This window comes from Sciurus vulgaris (genome assembly GCF_902686455.1).
Source record: "Sciurus vulgaris genome assembly, chromosome: 4".
Classification (NCBI taxonomy): Eukaryota; Metazoa; Chordata; class Mammalia; order Rodentia; family Sciuridae; genus Sciurus; species Sciurus vulgaris.
In genome coordinates, this window is record NC_136464.1 from 121,348,469 (window position 1) to 121,367,880 (window position 19,412).

Consider the following 19,412-nt stretch of genomic DNA (forward strand, 5'->3'; position numbering starts at 1 on the left):
GCTGGTGGTGATGCAGTCCAAAACTGGAATGAATCCCACTAGGGGCCTAGGTCCATGTTTGATGACAGGGAGGATGTAAAAGCTCTGTCTGTGAGTGATAGCCTGAGGATATGCCTTTGGACTTACCCTGGTGCTGGGTGTCACCAAGACAGGATCTGCACTGAGCTCAAAGGCAAAGTCGGGTGCCCATCACATTGCCCTAAGATCCAAAGAAAAGAGCCCTGCTCCTTCCCCTACTGCCCAAGACTAGGGGAGAGTCCCAGGGTTGCCTTGGCTGTCCAACATCCAGAAATTCAGTCTAATTATTGGCTTGGGGGCACATACTGTGTAGCTGTTCCTGGCACTAACTTTCACTGTGACAGGCTAGAAAAACTGACTTTTAAGTGTAAGGTCTGCACTAAACTCCCTCTTCCTTGCCCAAGCTGAGCTGCCTTGTTATGGGGAAGGGTAATGTGAACAGTGCTTTCCTCCCTGGCTTCTTCAATGTGCCTCAGCCTCTCATTAAGTAATAAAATCAGATTCTGCTTTCACTCCCTGGCTTCCCTAGCTCTTGTGAAGGCAGATTGGTATGGAATAGCTATTTAAAATGATTGCCCTTCTGGGAAGATCATTGGAACTTCGTAGCTGCCATCTTGCCTCTGATCCTCATTTAAATTGTAATTAACACTCTGGGGTTCATTTTCCTTTTTCTTAAGATATTAAAATTTCTAAATATTAAGTTCTGTATTTCCTTCATAAGCCACTGTCCTTCATCTTTGTGTATGCAGAGTATTTCAGGTTAAGCCTTAGGTTTACTACAAATGAAAATAGAGCAATTTTATGTTTTTAATACCAGAACAGAAAGATTGAACACAAAAATACTTTTCAAATCATGTTTTACTCTCCATTTTACCAAAACCACAGGAGTGACACTAAAATAAGTGACTAGCACAGATGAAAATAAACTTGAACTTTAAACATAATCGTCCTGTGTTTCCAAAAACCAAGCCCCAAATTTGGAGTTTATCTATAAAGCTCCTGTTTTTTTTTAACATTATGAATGAGACACTTAAGTCAACATAGTAGAGTCTGACTCCAAAACCTTGTATGCTTATGGTTAGCCAAAAAATAGAACATTAATGAAAATATGAACATAAGAAAATAATCTTTTCTAATTTGCATACTTGCTAAATGCTATAAAACAGCATTTCCAAACTCTTAAGGCTCTGTCCACTTCTGGCTCAAATCATTTTTGCAATTCAAGCCTGTTTGTCAGTCTCCACTGAAATACATCTTGTCAATAGAATTCCTTTAAAAGAGACCCATTAAATTCCAACACCATAGGAAAGATTTGCTATTAATTAATCACAGTTAAGTAAAACTACACATGATAGTAGTCAGAACCACTTTACCTTTATTTTTATCAGCATATACAACAATGTATGGAATTTGCAAAACCAAAACCATTGTTTACATAAAATGTACCTCTTTAATTTTCTTAATGTCTTTAAATTCTTTCTGACATGTAAATCCCTAAGGTTAAAATCCCATTTAGTTCGTATTTAAATTATATTTGTGTCCTGGTTCAGATTTAATCAGAATATGAAATAAAAGGAACACATAACCTTTACATCTAAAATATATTATATAATATTTGTAATTAATAAGCATTACCTCTTGGGTAAATGGCATTTCGCATGGCAATTTTATGGCATCATTAATATAAATGGTAAATGTCAAAATACTCAAAAGTCAAAGCTTTTCTTTACAAGTACTCTACTTCACAACAAATGGTGTGGCACCTGTGAATTTATAATAACATTATCCTGGGATTTGGGAAAAGATTCACAGGTATATGATGGAGTTAAAATCATAACTTAACTTGTATAGGGCCTCCCAAATATATGTGTTTTGAAAATGTGAAACTTTCCCAGAACACGTAATGTCAATTTAGGATCCAATAGGGTACTGTGGTGTTTTAATATTTATTCTACCAGACAAAATAAAAGTGACCTATTTGCCAAATATGATTCAAACTAAATTTCTTGGCTATGACAGTTTGTAGCTCAAAGTTTTGCTGAGTGAGTTCTCTAATGGAAAAGTGATAGAGTTCATTGTTTAAGAACCTCACTGTTGTACCTTATTCTGCTTCATTTCTACAAGCAAACCCTGATTACTTGAATACATGTTTCCATGGACATTCACCAACGTGGGTAGTTTCTGCCATCTTTTATAACATGTCTCCCAGGAGAAACTGCTGCATCCCATGCTCTCTCCTCAGTACTGAGCATTGTCCTGCCACCCCCATCTAATTAGCAGTCCCATTCCCCTTTTTCCAGAACTGGGGATTGAAGTCAAGGGTGCTCTACCCTAAGCTATATCCCCAGTCTCTCTCTCTCTTTCTCTCCGTCGCTCTCTCTCTCTCTCTCTCTCTCTCTCTCTCTCTCTCTCTCTCTCTGTATATGTATATACACATACAGAGGGTACTATATATAGGGATACATATCCATATGTATATATATTCTTTTTTTTTTTTCCTTTGAAGCAGAGCCTCTCTAAGTTGCCTAGGCTGGTCTTAAACTTGCCATCCTGCTGCCTCAGCCTCCAGAATCATGACTCTCTTTTAACGGTCTTCCATTATATACTGACAGACCTCTCACACTCCTTGGAACTTTATAATACCCTATCTTCCTTCTTTCTTTTTTTTTTTTTCTTCTCTTTTTGATTCCTTTCTTCTGTCCTTCCAGAGAATTTTTAAATTCTTATTTGTGTGTTAGGCACAGTGCTCTCCACATTATGAATATCTCATTAAATAAAATGCAATTTCTGCTTTCAAGAAGATTTTAATCTCCACTTCGTACCTTGTCACCAGTTTTTGAAAATGCATCTCTGGTTTCCAGCTTCTTTGATCACACCTTTGTTGCATGCTCCCTGTCCACATCCTGGTTTTGAATCTCATTTTTGCTTCCTTTTTTCCAAAACTCACTACAGATACTACTTTACCATTAAATGTTTGCTGAATTTCAATCTTTAAAACTAGCAGCATTTTCTGTCAAAAATAGAATCAAATTTCCTCAAAACATACATGCCTGAATTAAGCAAATAATCATGAAGATCACCAAGAAAATGCTTATTTTCATTATTGACTTATATGGTTATCATTAACATCTCTTCTGTGGAATGCATAAATTATCTTTAAACTGCATCTCTGCCTATCAGAATACTTAGTTATCTATTCAATTAATGTATCTTGAGAATGATTCAAATTACCCTAAAATATGATTATATCTCTAGTACAAAGTAGGTAGCAAAGGTCAGATGTCAAAAAAATTGTTTTTGTTACATATATCTCATATCTATAAAGTAAAATATAATAGTATATCTCTCATAGTCACTTAGATTCAATAAAAAGGCAACCTTACAATGTTAGAAAGAGCACTATTGAATTTTTTTATTTTTCTGTGAAATGTTCCAGACCAATGAACATTGGCTGTGACAGAGTGCCTGAGTCCTGAATCACCTTTGCTCCTTATGTGAGTCTATAGAATTTCCCAGACTGTGACAAATAACTAGCAGATATCCATCTTGTCCTCTCTTCTGAAAATTCTTTTGCGTGATGACTCCCCTTATTGCTCCTGAAATCACAAGTCTTCCTTTTTTTGTTGCTCAAATTAGATATAGGAAGCTACTCAAAAAGAAAATCAGCAAAGCATTTAAAAATATATTCCTAAAAGAAGGAAATAGTTGCCCTCAGAGTTCAGGAACTAGAAAATATATACTCATAAAATTGCTAGTTTAAGTAGACATAATCTTAAAGACTGGCAAAGAATCATAAAATACTTTCCTTGTAAAAGTCATAGGAAATAGATTGCTGCCCTGCAAGTGAAAAACAAGACAAAACCCAGCAAAAAATGTTTCCTTTCTAAAGTTAAAAAAGTATTAATATTCCCAGAACAATAAGCTCAACCCAGGGTCTTTTTGCTACCATATGTTCTTAATAATTTTATCTGCATGCATTATTTTGCATATTTAAAATTATTAATGTTCACATGTTAAAATTAAGCTGTTATTTTCTGTTCTATACTTCACATTTCATTATAATTTACTGAAAGTCATTACATTGTATTTTCATGGCCATGTTACAATAACACTCTTCATTTGACATGTATGTATCTTAAATCTCCCACATCCAGGTTTTTCCCAGTTCACACTTTACTTTGAGTGTATACTGTCACAAACAAAATTAAGCTAGTCTTTTCAGGCAGTCTCTGATGGGCATAGGACCAATTCTCTGCCTTGTTCTGTCTTATTCTTGAGGCTGGAATCCCAGATATTGCTTTCCTTTATTGTAAAAACAGTGAGGTTTTGAGAAAACTCTGAGGCGATTGTGAAGGGACAAAAGGGAAGAAGCTTTATGAACGTTTTGCAAGTGAGGTGGCCACTGAAAAGTGTAAAATATAACTTCTTAACTGTATATGGAAGTAGCTTTAAATTAATGACCTTTAGCTAACTAATGTCATAGTATGACATTACTCATGTGAGAAAATATAGGCTGTGATCCAGACAACTGAAATAAAAGAGAAACATGAAGAGTTATAAGTTGTATAGTACATGTGTATGATGACAGATTTTAAACCCTCCTCTAAATAAATAGGTAATTGGATATCAAGAACACATAATGATTTTTTAAGCAAGTTAAAACTTAAACATAGATTTAATTTTTAATATTCTTTGCAGACATTCTATCAATAGCAGAGCTTATGTATATTTTAATCAAAGTCGATATTAAAACAACCTGAACCAAAAAATAATCATTTGCCCAATTAAAGGTATTAAAATAGGATAAAATATACAAAAAAGAATAGAACAAATAAAAACAACAAAGAAGTTAAACTCATTTTCTATCATATCAATATGCACTTTAACTTAGAATGGTAAACATACCAATTAAAGACAAGTTTGTTGGATTTGATAAGAAAGGGAAAAAAAGCAAGTCCTAAATATAAGTTCTCTAAAAGAAGTTTGATTTAAATGTAAAGCTAGGTAACAAATACAAAGATGGAGAAAGATATGACATTAGCCAAATGGAAGCTGGATTATTTGCATTAGTATTTGAAAAGTAGAATTTAAAACAATGAAGCTTTACAAGGATAAAAAGGATATATTTCATAACCCTATAGACTCCCCACACAGCAATTCTAATAGTTATTTTCCTAATAACACATCTTTAAGATACATGCATTGAAAACTGTTAGAAATGAAAAATGAATCAAGACAAATCCTCTGTTTTGGACAGAAATGTCAACACTCTTCTATCAGTAATTGATTACATGAGAAAATTATCATACACTAAGAAGACCTAAACAATATTCAAATAATGTAACCTAATGGCAAAATATACAATGAAGATAAAATATACAAGGAACTCATGGAACAAATGAAAACAGCCAATAAGGCCAATTTAATCCAACCATATCAACACACACTTTAAATTTAAAATATATAAATATACTGATTGATATATCAATAATTTACACCACCATTTTTTCAAGAATCTGTTGAGCACTCTTTCATAATGACCCACAAAACATAATTTAAACAAAGTTAAAAATGTTAAAGAAAAACAATCATAAAAAGGATACTTTCCTGCAAATAATGAATTTAAACTAGAAATCTCTAATAGCTATCAGTAAATTCAGAAAATGTTTGGAAGTATCACACTTTTCTACATAAAGCATGAGCCAAAGTGTCAAGGAATAATTTTGAAAATCTGACCTAAATTAAAATGAAAATATATAGTATAAAAAATGGTGGGATGCAGCAAAACACTGTCTAAATGTAAATTTATACTACAAATGCTAAATTAGAAAAATTAAAAATCTCAAATGATTAATAAAAACTTTCATCCTAAGAAATTAAAACATAGAACAGATTAATCCCCAAACAAAGCTGGTTCAAGATTTGAAAATCAATTATTATAATTCATCTTATTAACAAACTAAAGAAAAATAATTATCATCTTAAAAGATATTGAAATAACAGTAAAACTAATCATTTGTTTATTCATAAAAAAATACTGAGCAAATTTGGAATAGAAGGAATCTACAGTTAATATATTTAAAGGCAAAAATAGAAAACTTTCTTAATAAGATTGGAAACAGGCTAATAATGTCCTCTTTACCATACTGATTCAACACAATATTAGAATTTGTAGTTTGTGCAACAAGGCAAGATAAACAAGACATAAATATTTGTTATGAAAAGTCAAAAACTTTCAAACAGAAAACCAAAACCCTGTCTGTAGTTACAGAGTATGAATATAAGAATAGTCCATGTTTAAGAAAATTAATGTCCAACTTTATCTAAATGAAGCTGCCACTAAAAAGGTAGTGCAGATACTGCTGTTATTTATTCCCTATTCTGAAACATGTTACACTCAGAGTCAAAAGAATCCACTGTGCACAATGAATAATCTGAACATGTTCCTTTAAGAAAAACTTACTTTTAGAATCCAACTTCTATTGGAAACTATTGGAAATTACTATAATGTAAGGTTTGCCCAATTTCATGGGAATTGTTTCCCAGATTCCTTGATAAGGGAGTAATCCTGATTAAAGTTTTCCAGTATTAATTGCTTTCCTTTTTTTATTTCTCTCTATGCAGACCCACACCTAAAGGGAGATTTGAGCTATTATGGCTTTCTAAGGACCATCTTGGTAATGATTCTTCACCCCTGTGGAAACCTGGACAACCAAAACAATCTGTTTTCTGTTTCTGAAAAATAAATGTTATCTATGAACTATCAATCTGATAGTCTTATAGTCTGAGTCAATATGATAACTTGAGTCGAAAGAGTGAAGAAAAATGAAAAGACTCTTGAGAGAACTAGTAAGAGAAAAGATTTCATTTTTACAGGAGCTGTGATTATTCCCTCACCTCTGAGCAAACTCAACTAGTCCCAGCAATACCTTGAAGCTATGTCCTCAGAGTCCAGGCCAGGTTCTCATGAATGGAGTATTTTCAATGGCTAGGAATTTCCCTGACACTTTTTCTATGTTCTGTTGCTACTTTAGAGAGTCGAGTTTAAGCTGTAATGAGCAAAATGGCTGTCCTGTGTCAGCAGTTGGAAGGTGTTATGTAAGGGATGACTTCTCCTGTGTACACTGTAAAAGCATGATCAGCCAGACAGCTTTAAAAATAGACACACTGCACATTTCTTCTGCTCAGATTTGATCCTGTTACAATCAGAAGCACAAATAGCCTACAGAAAACATATTATAAAATATTACTAAACCTTTATTGTTAACTAAAAAATAATCTATTAGACTGATTAATGATTAACTTTATTCATGGTAAATAGGCAATTTTCAGAAGAAGGAATATATAAATCTTAATTTTTTTATTGTTTTTTTACTCAATTGTTTGGAGACAGATGAGAGGAACCCACAGCAAGTATTTATTTAGTCTTTCATGCTGGGTTTTTATATGTATAACACATGAAGATCTCGACAGGCATCATTCATTATTTCAGTTATTTTACTTAGTAGACTCTTAGGTAACTAGTAGATGATAGAGAAAGGAAAGAAAAAAGTATTGTGTTTTCATAAAAAATGCACATAAGTTAAAATTTAAAGTACTCAAAATTTGTTTTAAAATGTAAGCACTTCAATAACTTATTAAATAAAACAGTCAAGTCTTCATACACATTTACAACTTAACAGACATATACACACATTCTATCTTAAACATATTCACATAAAAGCACATGTAATGAGGTTTTTATTATTCTACAAAAAAAAGGGGTAGCTCAGCCAGCTCCCTCTTCCTTGCTTGCCATCCCCCACTCAAGCTCCTCGCTGCCTTGTAGTCTTATTGTGGTCTATTATAACAGTTCTACTTTAAAATATAATACAACCTTACATTATTCACTATAAATTATATACCTTTGCAGTGATTGTTCTATGTACTATACACCATAATTCATGAGCTCATCTACATTTGTACTTAAAGGTAAACTCACTGGAGAAGTCTTAAGTGACCATCCTCTGCCAAATTGTTTCTTCCACAATCATGTTCTCTTAATGACTCCCTTTTAATCTAATTAAACATTGCATTCTTTATTATTTAAGTATGTATTGTTTTATTTTTGTCTCATTTCAATAGAAGCTATTGAGTAAAGCCATTTAATAATATTTCACTGTTAACTTCCATTAAACAACCGTTACATCGTCAATGACAATTTTAAGTAAAGATGTAAATTTTCAATGAATATTTCTTTAAGATATGAATAAATAAATGAGTAAAATAATGAATGCTTGAAGAAAATATCAAAGTGAAAAAAATTAAGTTGTGCAGACAGAGATTCTCTTTGACAAGCAATAAACTATGAGCAAATACAGTGTTTTAACAATATGGCCATGAATTGAATGTGCACTATGTATTAGGTTTATTTGTCATGTCTGCAATATTTATTAATTATAATAGTCCACGTATTTTATGATGTAATTCATATGTTTCAGAAAAATATCCTGTATTTTTGTAAGTCATCAAAATCTAAAAATCTAAAAATCTCCCATCCAATAATCAGGAAAACATAAAAAAATCAAGCAATAAAACATTGAGCAATATTTGGCAGAAAGAGCTAGGAAATACTACTCAAACTGTCAAATACAAAAAAATAAATGAATAAAATATATATCTGAGAAATGGCTTAAAGGAAACTAAGAAGACATGATGATTAAATTTAATATGGTATTCATGATGACACTTTGAAATAGAAAAAATTCATTAGATAAAAAACAAAAGAAAATCAAAATATAGACTTTAGTTAAGAATAGATCAATATTTGATTATTCATTTTGACACATGTATTATTATAGTTTAGATCTGGAATAGCCCTTAAAGAACCATGTACTAAATTCTATTACCCAGACTAACTCTACCGGTAGCTGGTGAAACTTTTATGTGGGAAGGGTTTTTAGGTCATTGGGGACATGCGCTCAAAGGAAAATGTTTCATCACAGTTCAAAAAGCAATATGGCTAACTGACCATGTACTGAATACTCCTAAACTGTTGGCCAAATAAACTTTTCCTTTCTTAAGTCAATTATCTCAGTTACATCGCTATACTAATGTAAAGGTGACTAACACAGATACTTTGGCAATATAGCAAATTAATAACAGGAGAAATTGATGTGAGTATATGGGAACTATATTATATTCACAACATTTCTAGAAAAAAAAAAAAAACATAAGCAATTTATGCTGATCCCCACAATTACACATGAATAATTTTGTTAGAGGAAATTCAGAGCTAGCCTTGAATTCAGAGTTCATCATTTCATCTACAGAGAAACCAAGAGAAAAAAAAATTCCCCAGCTACCGGAACATTTTAAATACATCTTTTATTTTAAGTATATCTAGGTCATATAGACATTTTGCTTGAAATATATTTGTTCATGTCAATTACAAAGGTACTCCCTAATTTTAAAAATATGAAGTAACAATCTTATAAATATGAAATTGTATTAGTCAGCTTTTGTTGCTGTGATCAACATATCTAGCAAGAACAACTTAGAGGAGGACAAGTTCATTTTGGGCTCACAGTTTCAGAGGTTCAGTCTGTGATCAGCCAACTCCATTGCACAGGCCAAGAGATGGGGCAGAACATCATGGCAGAAGGGTATGGTGGAAGAAAGCTGCTCAGCTCATGGCAGCTCGGACACAGAGGGCCAAGGAGTCAAAAACAAAACATGACTTCTAAGGGTGTGACCCCAGTGACCTGTTTCCTTCAGTCATGCCCCTCCTGCCTTCTAACCATAATCCATTCAAATTATTAATCCATCAAATGAATTAATCCTTTGATTAGGTAATAGTTCTGTTACTCTAATCATGTTACTTACGAACATTCCTGTTGCCACATGACATCTCATATCTTAACCATAATAGTAACAAATCTTGAAAGTTTTAAAAAAATTATTTATTACAGATTAGAGTTGGAAAAATACATCTACTAGCTAACTATTTATTAGTCAAATTACATTCTTCTTCCACCAGATTTTTACTCACAGTAATTTTACAAATGTGTTAATATTTCCTGTTTTATTGTGAGGTAGAAGGATTTAATATCCCAGTTCATTTGGAGAAATCAATTATTTCTCAAATTATACATATAGAAAAGAAAATTTATTATGCTGCTGAACTCTGTCATTTGTGTCACCAATATGAGCTATTAGAAAATCATCTTTGTCCTTCCTAGCTTTGTATCAGATGTCTGTTTTCATTTGACCAGGAGACGTGACCACAATATAGCATTTGACTAAGGAAAACAACTTGTTCATTTCCCACCTTCTTTAGGGAATTGCTTTGTTTTCTTGTATTGGCAGGAGAGGAGAATGCTGACAAGATGATATTGTATCAGACTCAAGCCAGTCAGTTTAGGTCATTAGTTTCTGTGCCAAGTAACAATTTCGCATTTGGCCTGCAAACAAAGTCATTTCTTTTAAATTGCTAGTGCCAAATCTCTTTAATAATTTATCCTACTTATCATCATCATCATTTTAACACTGCAGAGATGTCACTGAAATAAGCCTTTAATTTCATGTTATGCATTTTAAAGTTTTGACTCTAAATAGGAATGGTTAGTGAAAATAAACATAATTAAACTCAAAAGATAATATCTCTAGAGTTTTTGCAGTAATTCCTTTTAATAAAGATTATATCATATTGAGCCTATAATTTGTTTTCAGATAGTTTTTTTTTTATTATTTAATGTATATTTCTTAAATTGTTGACAAAATGGAACCCAATTTTGAATGATAATCACAAGACTCATGAATACTTATATTATCTCCAGAAATTTTCTGATTTGAAGATCAGGAAGTTTTTTGTTTGTCTGTTTGTTTGTTTGTTTTGTGTATGTGTATCAAAAACTTCTTAAAGCAAAAGGAATCACTACTATCATAATAATTTATGAACTGTGGCAACCAGTGTGTTAACCTATTTGGCAATGTACCAAATTACATTGAATCTTCTATGCCAGAATGTTAATGCTCTTGTGCGTGTAGTGATCCCTTTTAATTTTTCATAATGGCAGGAACAAATCTGTTAGCATCTAATGGCTCTCTACAGTGTAAGAGACAATAGTGTTCTGACTTTGTTCCATCTGTTTGCTAAGCCATTGACAGTGATTCATTCATCCTACCCAGTTCAATGTTTTTCCAATGCTATGATGATTGCTATGCAGGAACACACACATCACAGGATCAACTGAAACATAATTTAAAATTTTCAATATTCATTTATAGTTAGCAGCTAGCATCCTGGCTTATAAATGATTTGTACAGAACTCCAAATACATTTAATATACTGAAGAACTGTTCACTGATTAAATGCCACTCGATGGCTTTACTTCGGTTATTAGAAACTATTGATTAATTAAATGGTCAAAAATGGAAGACTTGCTGTATTAATACTTATTTTTGGATTTATTTCTACACATACGCAATAAAGAGTATGACACATTTTTTTTCAGATTGTTGTTTACTTACTCTCTTGGTCATTTGCGACCAGCACCACCTCTTCTACTGTGGCACCTTAGAGCTGACAGCTTTGAACATTTTAGTCATTGGCCGGTTAAAAGTTTTGATGGCCGGGTGACAAGGCAGCCACTGGGCCTCATGCTTTTTACTATAAGTCCTTGTCTTTTGACTACATGTTTCCTCTCTTCAGGAAAAAAAAAAAAAAAAATCATGGAAATGTGATATATATCTTTTTCCTATCTAGTTGATATCTAGTTTGTGGTCAGCTAAAATTCATTAAGTCAGAGAAAACTTAGAATTTTGTTCCTTGTCATGAATGACATATAGCCATTGTCTCTACTGAACAGTCTCTGATGAACTTGATGTGGCTGGAATTTCACCAAATCAGGGCATATTTATAGTCATCTAATATTTATAAATATATGAAATGCAAATATACCTTGATCCAACATACTTGAATTTATTCTAATACATAAATCAATGGTTAACCAACCTAGCTATACAACAGAATTTCTTCTAAAACCTACAGATGATCAGTTTCAGATCTATAGAGTTAGAGTCTGAGGAGAAATTAGGTAGCAAGGTAGAAATATAAATAGTGTTTAAGCAAAAACTGCACCAAAGTTAAGCAAGAAAGGAAGATTTCTTCAACCCAAGAGAGAAGATTGAGCTCACTTCCTTGAAACAAAGGGCAAGGGCATTTTTAAGCACTGAAGCCATAAGAAATGTAAGATTCTTGTGTTTGTTAATGAGGCCTTCCCCAAAGGAAAGGAAAACATTCCATGTTGTATATTCATAACAAGAAGTAATTTTATACCTTCTGAGCAAGGAGAGTCCAAAATTAGGTTCCTATCCTACCATAGAGATAAGGAACCAGGGATGCTGTCTTGCTTTATGATTACATTTCCAAGAAGTGGCTCCTGAGTTTTTGAGAAAAACACTCCTGTATTGTAAACTGTTGAGAAGCTTTTAAGATGATTTGCATCTCAAAGGGGCAGAGAAAGAATTGACAATTAGCAGTTTTCAAACATGCTCTAATACAAGGGAAGTCAGGAAAAAACCCCTTTAGAGTTTTGTCATACTGAGGAAAAGGACCATCTTGGAGGCTGACATCAGATTCATCTTGGTGAATCTGAGAGAAATTCTCAGATCATGGAGGGACATAAAAAAGAGAACATGAGCTACACAAAAGGTAAATTCTACCTCTTCTTAAAAATGGAGTGAGTTGGGAGAACTGGAAATGTTTCTTTGTTGCCATCTACTTCAACTTCCCTTAAGATCTGAAATCCCAAATAGAATTTTTTTTCACATAAATACCCCTGGTATTCGTTGAGATGGCAACATCAGATCCTCCCGGTTATTTATTTTCTCCGTTAAGTGAATGGTCTAGATTATTGTTTAGGGGACCATTTATCTGTTACAGAGCAAGGGTCTGCTGTGGAGCTGAGGTAGCCACAGAGATCCTCCATACCCAGTTCTTATGGTCACACTGGAAAGATTTTTTAGTCACGTCACTCACTAGCAGGCATGAGTTTATTAGAAGAATAGGAAAAGGGAAGAAGAGGACACTCACAAGGGAGAAAATGGGTCCTCTCAGAGAGATGTATGGTGCACTCCCAGTTTTATTGGGAAGTTTCAGAGTCCCACCTGGTTCTACTTCTTAACTTTTGATTGACAGCAGAATTGCTTCAGATTTTCAAGTCCCCACTACACATGGTAAATATCCAAGACAACTCTGAGTCAATTTATCCCAATGACCAATTCTAATTATCATATATCCCGAGCTCGGGAATCTTGTCTGTGTAAGGGTCAGAAAAGTCCCCCCATCCTTTCAGGGTAACCTGTGCTCTCCTTATTGGCAGGGAGGAGGCAGAGAGGAGCCTCTAGGGCCTGCATTTCTCCTGCAATGACAGATTGTTGCTGAGGAATGTAACATGTCCTATTGACTTAAGCCAGCCAATGTGGCAGGCAAATCGCTTTTGAAAAGAAATCAGCAGAGTACAGCATTGTATGTTCAGTTTATAAAATTATATCCTTAACATCATGTTCCCACTCCTCATGTTTATCTGGTACCTATCACACTGAGGCAAATATGATCAGAATTAAGTTCACAGGGGGTAAGACAGAACCTATGGAATGAGGAATAGGATGCCTAAAGGTGAGGCCAAGATAGATTATGTATTTTCCATATATTGTTGTTGTATTTGGCTTGGATGTTTCTGCAGGTTTTAGTGCCAAAGGTGGCATGATATCATAGAGGTGAAGGTTTTATATTCTGAATTCCTTTGTCACAGTCACTGTGAAGTATCCCTTGAAGCCTTCCCTACCTTGAGTGGGCAGAGGGGAGTACCTGGCTCACCACTTGGCTCTTTACAACTCCTGTTGCTTTGTTTATTGTACGTGTACTCCATCCAGTTATTTCATTGATCCATCCATTCACTTCCTAGGGGTTAAGAACAGAATGACAAAGCCGAATCCCTGCTTTTCTGATTCCATGGGGAAAACCCACTTACAAAAGGCCAAATTATTGAAACAATGTGATCATACTATTAAAAAAAAAAATGGACAAAGAGATCAAGGAAAGGAAAATTGTATGTTTCATTGAAGAATTTGCTCTACTAAAAATTGTAATCCTGGTGAATTATCACTTAAAAGTAAAGGAATTTACTGTACTATAATCAGATGAAACAAAATAGGCAGACCCAATGAAATGACATGTGTCTTTAAGGAACCCAGAGGAGCAGGGCATCTCTGCAGAATGCTTGTTTTATAGTGTTATTATTACTATAGAGCTCAACCCTGTCTTTTAGTGTTGTAGGTATCAGACATTTGAAGAAGATTAGTAGATAAGGGAGAACTACTGAATTACAGGGCATGGAAAAAGAGATTTTTGCAATTGCACAGCCTTGGTTAGATTACTGGTTCTATAATTTTTAGGCAGATGCCCTTAAGGAAAATTACTTAATCTGAAGCCATTTTTCCCCCCTAAATAAAGGGACTGTCATTGTTCTTACTTTCACAGAATTGTGATAATTGTATAGAAATCTCATGTAAAAGACTAGGTAAGGAGATTGGCCACAATCAGAGCTAAGTAAGACTTGCATAATATACTCAGCTACCATGGATTAACTTGGAGTCCTAAGGGCTTAGATGCAGCATATCTGGTGCAAAACATGACATGTTTTTACTGAATCATAGTTTTGCCTATGGCTAGTCCACCTGTGAGAAAGCCACATTCAATTTAAATATGGTTAATAAAAATGTATGTATGAAGGAAGACTATTTTAAAAGCTTTAATCCTCTTTTATTTAAAACATAAAGGTTTCACTGTATAAGATGACTATTTGATTATAAGTTTAAGTATACTTGAAACAAATTATGTAGAGAATATAAGTCAGTGACTATCACAGTATTCTGAAAATAAATTATATAATTGCTTAAAAATAATTCTAAAATTTGACAATAAAAATTATTAGATGATTAACTTTTGAAAAAAGCTTTTGGAAAAAGCTTTATTTAAGTAATATTTACTAAAATTTTAAGTCCTTGTTTTCCTAAGTATTAAATTTAACATTTTTTAGATACTTCTTTCTCATATATTGTGAGTTTGCAAACTTAGGTCCTTTGTAATTTAGTAAGTTGACCAATTACTTGTAGAAAACTAAAAAGGTGAACTATAATGTAATGGAGTATCTAATAGGCCTCCCCAGTAAAATAATTTACTAAGAATATGTGACTCCCAAAACCCTTATGAACATGCAAATATATCCAATAAGGTGACCACATTTAGACATCATTAATATTTGAAGCATTCAATCAATACCAAGGATTTTTATGGCACTATAAATCTGTCTCTCCTCTAAAACTTAACAGCTTTTAAAAAAAAGTGCGCTTACATTTATTTATTGTCCTGGCAGAATAAAATGTAGTTAAACATACTCTCTCACATGTGTAATTGTTATTTATATAAAAATGTGAATATCCAAGCTCTCGTGTATAGGTCCTCAAAATATTTCAATACATGGATAGGCCTTTTACTGCTACCACTTATGAAAATTAAAGGGAGAAGGAACAGGAACGCTAACAATGTAGCATCCAGCTTTGGTTATCTTTCCTTGCTGGAAATTTACTAGAAAAACTAGCACAACATAAGATATCCTTTTCTGTTTAAAATGATTACACTGGATTCTTCTGTCTACCTGTGTAAAAGGCTTACCATTTTACTTTATGCCTTGAAGTGTTGTTACAATTCTTTTATTTTCATTTTTCCTTTTTACCTACTTAGAATATCTATCTGGAACGAAATATTTAGGGTAACAGTCTTCAAAATTGGAAGTGATTCTCTTGGTAGCCATTGTCTTTCATGTACCTCTGGAAGAAAACCATTTGGTATTACAGATTGTACAAAGCTCACCTCTTAAAATCACACACATAGTTTTTTCTAAATTATCTTATTTTCTTCGAATTGAATCTAAGTATAAAAACCTGTATATGTGAGATCAAGCGCACAATACCATTTTGGCAGCAAGAATATTTGATATTGTAAGGTAGCCTATAAAACATCTAAAACTACTTTCTTACCCAGACCATAGCTTATTATAACTATTCTAATAAATGTTCAGTTCATCTACATTCGTTTCAAAATTGCTGTCTTGCATGCCTCCTTTTCTGTCTAGAAATATTACATTATAAATCTTGCCCACCTTTTGAAGATTGCCTTAAAATCACTCAACTCTAGACCTACAATTTATTTAAACTTAAATCATCTGAGAAAGAAAAAAATAGGAACCAATAATAAAACAGTGAAATTATAAGGGGATGTTTACAAATTACAAATTCCCATTATTTTTATTAAAGAATGAAATAGAAAGTTTTCATCATTGAATCTTTAGCAATACAGTCTATAATTTGACTTATTTTCTTCTCTGTAAGTCATTATGGACTAGCGTCTTGTAATCATTTCTTCACACTCTAAGATTTATTAATGTTGTGTGTTTGTAAGTTGGCTGACTGGGTTCCAGTCCATAAAGTAAAATAAAAAAATGCTAATTGCTATCTGTGAAGAGTAATTGTTTAAATTTGCTCTCATTAACATGTCTTAGACTGATTATATCTTATTTTGTTATTTGGTTATTCAATTTTGAACATAAGTTGTTTACTACTATAATGTACCCATTTGGATATTCTGTTCTTTAGTCATTTAAGGATCTGTCACAGTCCCAAGTGCCCTAGTTTTAACATACTTTCAAATGGAATTCAATCAAATTTAAGAGAATTTACAAAACCAAAAGACTGCCAATAGTTTTATACAAAAATGAAATATATAGTATACTATCAACTTCAAGTACCTGTTTTTAGATTTAAAAGAACACCAATGACCCATCCACATGTATGTAATTTCATTCAACATCTGTTTTTAGTCAGCTTTTTCACTGCTAGAAAAGTTTATTTGGGGTTCACTGTTTCAGAAGTCTCAGTCCTTAGACAGCAGGGGATGGAGGTGAGTCCATTCCTCGGGGCTGGAGGTGAGGCAGAACATCATGGCAAAAGAGAGGGGTGAAGGGAAGCAGTGCACATGAGGATTAGAAAGCACAGAGAGAGTGAGACTCCACTCTCCAGATAAAAATGTATACCCCATAACCTTGCCCCCAGTGCACCACTTCCTCTAGGCACACCTTACCTGCCTCCAGTTACTACTCAGTTAATCCATGAGGGATTAATTCACTGATCAGGCTAAGGCTATAATCCAATCATTTCTCCTCCAAACCATCTCACATTGTCTCACATGTGAGCTTTTGGGGATACTGCACATCCAAACCATAACAATCTGTATCATCCCTATACCCTATAAAGTTACTATGCTTTGGTGGGAATCAATTATCAAATTCCTACAAACTTAAAAAGGTTTTTCTTACCTGAAGTCAAATATTCTGAGATTACAAGTCATTGGTATTTTTGTTAAATTTTAAACATCTACATGAGTAAATAATAGAGAAGATTTTTTAAACAAAGTGCAGAGATGAAGGCATGAACAAAACACTTGAATTTTCTTAAAAGTAATAGAAAGCATTATGAATGTCTTTATTTACTTTAGATGGGAAAACAGACTTGAACATTTTCTAAAAAAAAAAAAAAAAAAAATAGCCCTAAGCTCTTAAGAATGATGTTGAAATTTAAAATTTCAATTTAGAAAAGAAAAAAAAAAGTATCACTTCTCAAGGGAAAAAATTAATGAATATGTCTCCTGGAAAAGAGTTTGCGTGTTTTGTTTAAGAAATATAATTAAAAATAAAATCTTCTACTAACTCTGAAATCTCTCCCTAAGGCAAAATAAAACTTTATTATTGAATAAATATTAAGCCAGAATGTGATACATATCAAAAATAATACACCAGAAGAGTTCAAAGTATCTTATACAGGAATTTCAGTACCTTACATATCCAAGCAGGAACTACCTGTGGCATATTTTTAAGATAAATTGTACTTATTGCTCAGTAAAAGACTTTGTAGCACCACTGGTCACACACACAAAAGCTACATGGTAATTAGGGTAATCATCTGTGTTAGTCAGCTTTCCATTACTGTAACAAATATCTCAGAAAATCGACTTACGAAGAGAAAAGTTTATTTGGCTTACAGTTTTGGTGGTTTCATTCAGATAGACCCATTACTTTTAGATCTCTCATGGGGAAGGCAGCACCTCATGGTAGAAGCATAGGACAGAGCAAAACCATTCACCTCATGATCAGAATGAAAGAATGAAAGAAGAAGGGGGTGAGGTCACACAGTTCCCCTTCAAGTGCATGCCCTAATGACCAGAACACCTCCCACTAGATCCCGCTGTAACAGTGATCCATTTCAGCTTTTTGAATATAGCTCTGAGGCTTCTTTTTAAAAGGGACATGTTTTCCTTTTCCTCTTCTCCCTTTCCCACTCCCTAACCTGGGGGCAAGAAACAAGATTACCTTGAGTTATCTGTGCTCCACAGAAAGGAGATACTTGTCTGAGGATCTAGGAAAGTGAGTATCTCCCAAATTAACAAGTCAATGGTAACACACTATCAGGTGGACCCCCTTTCAGGGCACATCTGGAAAGTGGCCTTTGAAGACCTCCTTTAAAATGCCCTGTTCCTCCTGATGGGCAGAATCACAGCCTCTGGGACAGGAGCCCCCTGTGTTTCTCATTTACTAGCAAAGCAATACAACTTTTTCCTTTTTCTCAAAACTGTGTCCTTGTTATTGAATTGGCATTAGGGAATAAGGACCAAGCTTTTGGTTACACCAAAAGTTCACACCACATTCCAATAATGCCATGGTCTAGAGGCAAAGCCTTTGATACATGGGCATTTGGGGGACACTGAACATCTAAGTTATAGTACCACCTGTGTTAGTCAATTCACTTAATTTGAAGGAAAAAAAAATTCTTGGTGATAGAAGCTGGAACAAGGAATATAAGTTAGACTTCTAGTACTCCACAGAAGTTTGGAGATAAGGGTGCTAGCTCCTTAATGTTGCCATTTCAAAGAGACACTCCCAGTTCTTGAGAAAGATTTCTGAATCATAAAGGAGAGAACAGGCTAACCAGGAAAGGTTTATCCAGTCTTTGAAAGGATTTATAACACTTGCAAATTTTCTAAGTTAAATGCTCTTAGAAAATACAGGGAAGAAATTTCTCTTCCCCATTTACAACAAGGAGCATTAAACTTTTTATTTTTAATTTGTATTCATCCTTACAGTTTCCACTTACATAAGGTATCTAAAAAATGGCCAAGAACTCAGATCAGCACAGAAGCTGACCTCCATTAGTAAGACTGATTAGAAGGACAACAGAGGGCAGATTACTGCAACCCAAAGCTTTTTTTCAATAGGAAGATAATGAGAAGACTCATCCTA

At 33.6% G+C, this 19,412-nt stretch overlaps 1 long non-coding RNA gene across 3 annotated transcripts in view; it reads right to left on the reverse strand.

Moving 5' to 3' along the window:
- LOC306658697 overlaps positions 1–7,095 on the reverse strand; it is a 284,777-nt gene extending 277,682 nt beyond the window's left edge. For all 3 annotated transcript variants that reach the window (XR_013763125.1, XR_013763126.1, XR_013763127.1), the window contains exon 1: positions 6,916–7,095. This is a non-coding gene — a long non-coding RNA (uncharacterized lncRNA). The remainder of the gene's footprint in view (positions 1–6,915) is intronic.
- Positions 7,096–19,412: the final 12,317 nt, after the last annotated feature.